This window comes from Dioscorea cayenensis, chromosome 16 (genome assembly GCF_009730915.1).
Source record: "Dioscorea cayenensis subsp. rotundata cultivar TDr96_F1 chromosome 16, TDr96_F1_v2_PseudoChromosome.rev07_lg8_w22 25.fasta, whole genome shotgun sequence".
Taxonomy (NCBI): domain Eukaryota; kingdom Viridiplantae; phylum Streptophyta; class Magnoliopsida; order Dioscoreales; family Dioscoreaceae; genus Dioscorea; species Dioscorea cayenensis.
The window spans coordinates 1,896,421-1,905,867 of NC_052486.1; positions in this window are offsets into that span (position 1 = coordinate 1,896,421).

The following is a 9,447-nucleotide window of genomic DNA, read 5'->3' on the forward strand; positions in this document are numbered from 1 at the left end:
TGGATTTTTCATTTTTCATTTGCTTGGTCTTATTCATTGAAGATTTTTTTTTTTTAGCAAATATTTGATGTCATTTAATTGGAAAAAATTTATATTATGATGATGAATTGAATAATAACAATTTCATTTGACATGATTGAATTTTTTTTCCGAAAAAAAGAATAAAGTATGTATATATATATATATAAAAATAAGTTTTAAGATAAAAAGTGATTAAGGGAAATATTGCAAAAGTAAGTAAAAGACAAAACACACAAAGCCACCCAAAACAACAAGTTCAATTAATTGGGTCCATGATATGTTTGAGATTGCACCTGCATTATTTAGAGGTGTTGAGGAAACCAAGGCTTCAATTGATGATGGACATAAAGGCTTCCAATTTATTTTTCTTTGAATATAAAGCCATAAATAACTAAAAAATAAAGATATGATCAACTTAATGAGAATCAAGAGGTGTAGGTTAAATCAATTTCACAACAATTTTCCATATGACCAAGCATCAACTATAGAAGTGCATATTTGGCAAGGTTAAATACAAGGTCAAAATGGTTATATTTTCTAGAAATAAAAGAAGATTAAAAAAACAAAAAAACAAGTGCCATTCATTTCCTCAATTATATATATATATATATATAGGATTACATCTCCTGGGGACATCCCGGAATTCATATCCGGGATGTCCTCAGGACCGCTGGATCAAAATGATCCAACGGTTCCTATACATCCCAAAAACCATTATTTTAAATCTTAAATGAAAAACAAGAGTGAAATGGTTTTAGATCCATCCCTCCACGGCAGCCCACCCATCAACGACGCTCTCATCATCGACACCACCGCTCTCGTCATCTCCACCGACGCCTCCGCCATCAACGCCTCCTATCGTCTCCACCACCGTCTCCCGTCATCTCCACCGACGCCTCCACCATCAACGCCTCCACCATCAACGTCTCCTATCGTCTCCACCACCGCTCTCCGCTCTTCTCCACCAACGGTGCCTCCTCGTCGTCTCCATCAACACCAACGCCTTCTCCGGTGTCAAGGTTTAGATCCTTCTCTTTGATTTAGTCCATTAATTTCTAGGGTTCCAAAAATTTCATCGAAAAGATTTAAAAACTTAAATTTTTTCTTTTCCTTTGTTTAGATATGTATCTATGATTTCTTACCCGATCTTAGAATTTTTGGTTGGTTGAAATTGTGAAAAAGTGGGCTGATTGGTGTATAAACAAATTGGCCATACATGCAGAAAAATCCATGCATAACTTGTACTCAAAAGTTTGCACATGAACTTTTCTTATCAAGTAGTGTATGTTACATGACAAGGATAGTCTTTTGATGTAGTGGCTGTGTGAAATTTTTGACACTACTTAATGTAAATAAACATAATTCAATTCGTTGACACGGACATAGTCCAGTATAAACAAGACTAGTCGAAAAACTAACTAATTAAAGCCATGTTACCTCTCTGATTGGGATTCCTCTTTCGGTCTACATTATTTGTTTGTGGGAAAACAAAAATTGAGATAATATTCATATCTGATCACAACCTATTTTATTGCAATGACTAGCGAAAGAAGCAAAACTGTGAGACCTTTTATTCCACTCAGTATTAGTTATCAGATAATATGTTGAGATTCATAAATCTTGTTATATAATTGAAATGTTGTTGCAGTCACGACAGATCTCTATTTGACTATAGTTAGTATCATATCCTTCATTGCTTATTATATACACATATAACAAAAACATTTCCAAGCATGTTTTGTTTGTGTTGGATTTTACATCATAAAGCATGCCCGGACTCTTTATGTAATTTTATTTTACCTTCAAACATTGTTACGAGGAATCACCAAAAGATGTTGATTTTTTTTTTACAGATCCTTCCAACTACCGGTATAATAAAGCCTAGTCAAATGGTGGAAGTTTCCATTTGTCATGAGGATTTCTGCACAAAGGAGGAATTTTTAGATGGAATTGCTCAAAATTGGTGGTGCGAAGATACGAGGGACAAGGAAGCCATATTACTAGTGAAAATTACCGGTTGTTGCTCAACTGATGCCAAAACACATTGGGTCCGTGTGTGCCACTGCTTATTAACCTCAACCTATAGTACAACAAAAGGGGATTCCGAAGGCACAGGCACCCAATCAAATCTTCTCCATAGGGCCGACTTTGTACACTGAAGCAGCTCGTCGGATGTGGTTCATGACTTGAGCCACTTGCAATGTTCTTGAAGTAAAATACGTAAGGCCGGAAATATTTCCCTTTTCATATACAAGTCGAGGAGAAGCCGGAGTGTTTAATTTCTTTCTTCTCCAGCATACAGAATTTGCGAAACCTTGAACTTTCTTCTGTACATACACCGTCACATGTATGACCGGTTTATATATGTCCCTAGAATGAAAGAAAAGAAAGGTGTTGGAATTTGCACAAATTTTTCTCATTATTCATTTTACTGTTGATTCTTTAGAAAGTTGGTGTTGATCAAGTCATTGTAATATGGTGTTTGTTTGAGTTTGTTGAATAACATGAGTGGTGCTTTCATCATCCATAAACATGAGTTTGTTCTCTGATTCATCATCCATAAACTGCAAGACAATTAAATAATACAGGGCATGACAAGTTCTCTGACAATTAAGTTCTCTGAATTCAGTTTTGCAATGTGAACTCAGTATAAATAATACAGTCATGACATTACACAATTGCTATAAAAATATGAAACTTTGGCTACTTTTCACAAATCAATATAATTCATCAGCCATCACCATTTGCAGCTTTGGAATCAATTAGTTTTGCAGCCAACCCAGGTGGCCTTCGCCAGCTTCTGTCCTAGCCATTTACCTGCTTAGTGAAATTAGATGTTACATTCTTGATTTAGTTTTTATTAGCCGAAAAAATGAAATGTTTGGAAAGTATCCCAATTAGCTGAACTCTACCGGATTTTTCTGCGAATTCATCGACTTTTGCCAAATGATTCCAAACTTGTAAAGTTCGGACCAATCCTTGTGATCACAACATTGACTGAAACTAGAGACAATTAAGTATCGAAAATGTAATCAATACTTGAGACAATTAGTTCTCACCTTTTAGTTGTTGGACAGAATTGCAATCAGGTAACAGAATCTACACAAAATGGTTTAGATTAACATCAAACCGAAAAACCACACGAATGAAGAACACATAGTAAAAAAATTTCTAAGCTCTCACATTTTTTTCACTTTCTTATCTTGAACAAAAAAACAAAAAGCGATTTCAGACATGTTTGCATAATGTAATCAATGACTCCCGATTTTTGTTATAATAATTACTATGCCAAACAATTTATCTAGCTTTTTCGAAAAAATATTCCCACTTTAACTCGAAACAAAAACACCGAGATATGAATTTAAGTTTTAAATCTTTCGATGAAATTTAAGTTTTATATCTTTCGATGAAATTTGGAACCCTAGAAATTAATGGACTAAATCAAAGAGAAGGATCTAAACCTTGACACCGGAGAAGGCGTTGGTGTTGATGGAGACGACGAGGAGGCACCGTTGGTGGAGAAGACGGGAGGCGGTGGTGGAGACGATAGGAGACGTTGATGGTGGAGGCGTTGATGGTGGAGGCGTCGGTGGAGATGACGGGAGAGCGGTGGTGGAGACGATAGGAGGCGTTGATGGCGAGGCGTCGGTGGAGATGACGGGAGACGGTGGTGTCGATGATGAGAGGCGTCGTTGATGGGTGGGCGGCTGGAGGGATGGATCTAAAACCATTTCACTCTTGTTTTCATTTAAGATTTAAAAATAATGGTTTTTGGGATGTATAGGAACCGTTGGATCATTTGATCCAGCGGTCCCTGGGACATCCCTCAGATATGAATTCCGGGGATGTCCCCAGGAGATGTAATCCCATATATATATATATATATATGAGAAAAAGCATAGGTGTAGTAGCTAAGTCATTGTAACCATGTTTAGGAAGATTGTCGAAGGTTATGATTTTATTGTCTCAAATAAACCAGTTTAAGATTGGAGAAACAGTAAAAACACCTCAGATGCAAGAAGTTTTCTAAAAAAATTAATATAAAAGGAAACCTAAAAGCACCATCATTAATAAATTAAAAAAAAATTTAACAAAAAAATATCTAATTTCTCCCAAAAGGCCCAGGTAAAGGAAGGGGGTTGGAACTGACCCAGTAAGCTAAACAAGATGGGGTTCAATTATATGAAGGAGGGATTAGCTCTTTGAGCTCTTTTTCAAAAATTATATGAAGGAGGGAAGAAGAGACCAAAGCAAAAAGAAAATCACTGATTGAAGAATTTTGCCTTGGGATTAGACTTTTGTTTACATGGTGACAAACAAAGTGTAAAATTGTTTTTTTTTTTATTATTGATAATGAATCAATCCAGAGATGGCATACAAGAAAGCCATTATGTAACCATTGAGTTCTTTTTTTTATTTTATTATTTTATTTTTTTTCATTTTCTCTAAGTAGATTCTAACATAAAAGTTTTTAGATATTTCTCATACTGTACATCCGGGTTCCAGTACTGTTTGGTACTGTTTGTATTCATATAAAAATGGGCATTTATCGTCTATTATTAAAAAAAAAAGTTTTTAGATATATTCCTCATATGTATATCATAATATGTTATTGTATAAACTTTTTGGTCTTAAACAAGATTAGAGAAGGGGAGAAGATGATATTAGAAGGAATTCTCGGAAGCAACTCAAACAAGTTTGTGGGCAAGTTGAAGGTGTTAAATTTATTTTTTTATATGGAAAGAGCGATAATCAGCTGCTTTTACAGGCGCTGAATCGGCTTTGTGAAATCGACGTGAATAAATTCCTCCAATAATGATTTGAACCCTCATTACTCTGCACGCCACTTATTTTGGTACCGCTAACCACTTGAACCAAAGTGGCTTTAGTATGATAAAAAATTATTAAAAGATTTTTTTCCAATTACATGGATTTTATCTTAAATATATGAATAATATAATTTAGATTTATGATTATTTTATAGATATTTGATTATTTTTTTCAATTTTTGTTTATAAATAATTTTATATGAAAATTTATTAGAAAATTATAAATAGTTAGTTTTTATATGATGAATTTTGTAAAAGTTTTTTTAACAATATGGACAAGCTACTACACATTTTTTTAAAGATATGTTTGAATTGTGCAATGGAAATGAAAATATAAATAATGTGAATAGTAATGATAATAGAAATGAAAATTATGTTTGGTTGAAATAAAAATTCTTTGGAAATAAAAAATACTAATTAAATAATTTATTTCAATTATTATTAATTTTAATTAGTATAATTAAGTATTATAAATAAACATTTGGTGTATTGTTTTAATAAAATAAAGAAATGATAAAACTTATTCATTTGAAATAATTTAGATATTATTATTCATTATAATGATTGTATATTAAATAGTTCATATCATTAATATTATTATTTTTACAAAGTTAGGAAATGTTAGAGCAATTATGGCAAGAGGGTAGATATGTCAAATATCTTCCATTCCTCTCTGTTACCCTCAAATTTGGAGTGATAGAGACCAACTTTCAATTCTAAAGACCTTTTTCAATCCTGAAAACCTAGAATTCAATTTTTATTTCCATGCTTATTCAAATGAATGTTAATTTTGGGATTTGTGTTTATTCTTGTTTCTTAGTAATAATAATCACAATCCAAATACATTGTTAGAGGCATGGGATTCAAATGCTTTGACATTTGGCTATTGCGATAGTGACATAAAAATAATTTTATGAAAATAGATAATTTTTTATTAATTTATATTATTTTTCATGTGCTTAACTTTTTGTGCAAATTATTTTTTTATAATTTATTTCTTTCCAAATTCCATGAAGAGTATAATTTTCATTCCCTTGTTCCTTTCAACCAAAAAATTTTATTTTGATTCTTTATCCCAAATTTAGATCTTCAATTAAAAAAATATTTTTCAATGACTTTTTTTTTTTACAAATACAACAAGGTTAGTGCCATGCATATAACCGTGAATTAATCGTCTAAGCATGAACCCTCACCAAATGATATAATGATTAGGATGCAAACCCGCTCTCACATTAGAGACCATTTTGACTCTATTGGGTCTATATGTTTTAAATTTGAGTAATAAGAATTCTATAAACTAAAATTTACACTGTGAGATGAATACTGCTAAATCAAAGGCTCTTTGGCTAATGATCTTTGGTATGCATCAAGAGGAACCATCAATTTTGTTACGGATTAATCAGCTCAATGATTTGTTGATTAATCAGCTCAATGATTTGTTGCTTCAATCAATGCAATAGAAACTATTGTATTTTTAAATAACACTAGTTATAAAAAATAATAATAAAGTTTCAATTTTCTTTGGTTAGTACTATGCTCCCCGTAAGTTCTTATTGGTTTGACAATGTACCTTGATTTGAAAATAATAGCTATATCTATTAGATTGAAATGAATGAATTAAAAATTAGTATGATTTGAACGATATTAATTATTGTGTTGATGGTGGTGGTGGTGGTGGTGGTGGTCTCTCTTTTACTACTTGTCTTTGGTCCCCAAATTCCTTTTGATGTCTTGTGCTTGCCATGAATGATGGAACAACAGCAGTAACAATATTACAAGTACTGCAATGTGTTTGGTTTCCTGTTAAAGTTAAAAAGTTCAATTAATACTAATTGTTAGGATTAATTTAACTTTAAAATATTAGAATTAATTAGTAATTAATCTAAACTGATTGATATTTAAAGACTAAAGTGGAGTTTGCGCTTGTGATAAACGCGAAACTTTCAAAATGCTGATGAAAAAGCTTTCGATTAATTACTGGCGTTGCGTATACGTAGAATTTCAATTACTAATGTAGTTCTTGAATAAATTTTACCCAAAAAACAAAAAACAAAAACCAAAAATTTTTCTCCTCTTGCTTAAAAAGTAATTCAGATTTTTGTTCTTTTCAAAATTTAAAGAACAAAAATGCATGAAGGGAAAATATTTTGACAACCAAAGCAATCTTGTCGAATAGTTAGTGGTATTATTGTTGGACTCCTCATGAGAATCCCATAAATCCTAAATGAGAGCAGGTGAGGTATCAACTCCACATAAGATCTTTGAGCGTATGTGCTTGTTGACTCTTTTTTTTAATAAAATATAAAAAATTACTTTTTTATAAGAAATTTAAATATTTGTTTAAAAGAATGGTTTTCTCAAAAAAAAAATTTTTCGGATTTTACAAAAGAGAGCTAATAGATTATACTAAACTTTTAACTAGATGAAATTTTGAGAAATAAAACCAGAGGTGTATTTAAAAATGTTGATAATTAAAAGTGGTTATGGAAAACATCACCCCTTAATTGCCACCATTAGAAAGTTAATTTACTTAAAAGCACTAATCAACAATTAGTCAATTTAATGTATGGTGACAATGGTGATGTTATGAATAATGGTAGGTTATGGTTGCTCACCAAACTCTCAACCTATCTAATGAAAAGCATTATTAAGTTATTAACTAAAGTTCTTTTTTTTTATTAGTGAATTAGTAACATGTGACATGAGATATAAAATTAATCTCTCAATAATTGTTACAACTTGTTCCTCTTCTAACCAAATTAATCACATGTTCTTTATAAATTATTTACAATTTCAAACTCAAATAAATTGGCAACATCTACATTCATCAACAAGGAAGCGAAGTTTTAATTTTTTCAGTTTTTTTTAATGATATAATCGAAAATACAACTACATACTCAGTTGACTAAACTATCTCAATTATTTTTTGTTATGTTGCTCTGTGTTTAAATTATTTTTTAATTATTTTCTTAATCACACATTGGTTGAATTTAGTAATTTGTAACTATTTTAGTTTTTCCTTTAATATAATGTTACTGATTTATTTATTTTAAAAGAAAGTAATCTTCTCATTAACATCACAATTAAACTTTAATTATCTTTTTACTTACTCAATAATAAAGAACTCAAAGAGACGTGCCTTCAACGAAAGATTAAGTATTAAATCAATGGAATCCGACTTGAAACACTTGAATTGGATCAATGAATCTATTTATTTTCTTAAAATGAATAAAATATTAACCAATCCCAATGTCTTTGATTTCTTAAATCTTGAAAGTGACGTCTTACCAAAAAAAAAAAAAACTTTAATTGTATGTTGAGGACAGGCACTAACATTTATGTGTCCTTTTTTGTCAATTAATTAGTTGAGTTTTCTTCATTGAATTCAAGACAAACCATTGGATTGATATGATAAATGATGCCAAGGACTCAATTTTAGTTAGCACTCACATAAATTGTCTTAACGAATTAATTATATATTTTATTAATTTGAATTTAAATTTATGTGTATTTATTCATAATCATCTTTATGTCTCAAAAGATATTTTTATAATAAAATTTTTAATTTTGATTTTTGGTGGATGAGTACAAATAAGCAAATAAAACCGTTTTGAGATGTGATATATAGGTTAATAATAATTTACTTCATTTTAATTTAATTACAGGCAATTGCTCTATCAATTGAAGCAAAAGAAATTGTGAAAATAAAAATAAATGTATAATAAGCATATGAAAATTAAACAATAGCATACAATTTATATGAATAGGAAGAAACCCAAATTTTATTATGTTGAAAATTGTATACATTGATGGCTATTGATTTTCAAAATCATTTTTCATAATAAAATCTCAAAATATATTTAAATAAATCCTATATTGGTTACCAACCAAGTTGACTTGAACTCAATTTGAATTGTGTAAGACTTTGCTATTTTTTAAATATAATTTCATTATTTATATTTTCTTAACAAATTCATATTAGAGGGAGTCCGTTCACCCTCACTTAGAATTAATGGTGGTACCGATGAAATTGGATCACACAGAGAAGTTTTTGAGTTAGGTCAAATAGAATTTAGATAATAAACTCTAACAAAAATTAATTAAATTAATTTTACAAATTTATTATAAAAAAGAAGTTGGTCTATGGAAGAAAAAGAAAAAGAGGAAATGAAGCTTCAATTCCCTTCTTAACAAGTACAATCAATGAGCTTACTCTTTTGGATAAAAGCAAATTTGATAAGTGATTATACTAATGCACAATTATTTTATCTAATAAGAGACCAAATCTTGTTTTTAGAGTAATCAAAGCGCATATCCTTTGAAGATTTAAGATGGTTAACCAAATGACATCGATTGGTTGATCCCTATCAAGAAATGGTCTTAAACTAAAAAGCACAAAAGCAAAAGGCCTTAGGCAAAGACATGTGGCCATCTTCTTGTAGCTCACTAGGAAACCTCCATGCTTGTGCCTTCAATCATGCTCACCTACTTTTTCTACTAAAAATGATATAAAAATTAATTAATTAATTAATTATAATATTAAAATATAAAAAGTCATGGTCACTAACCTTCTCCACAACCAACAGCACGTAACTGA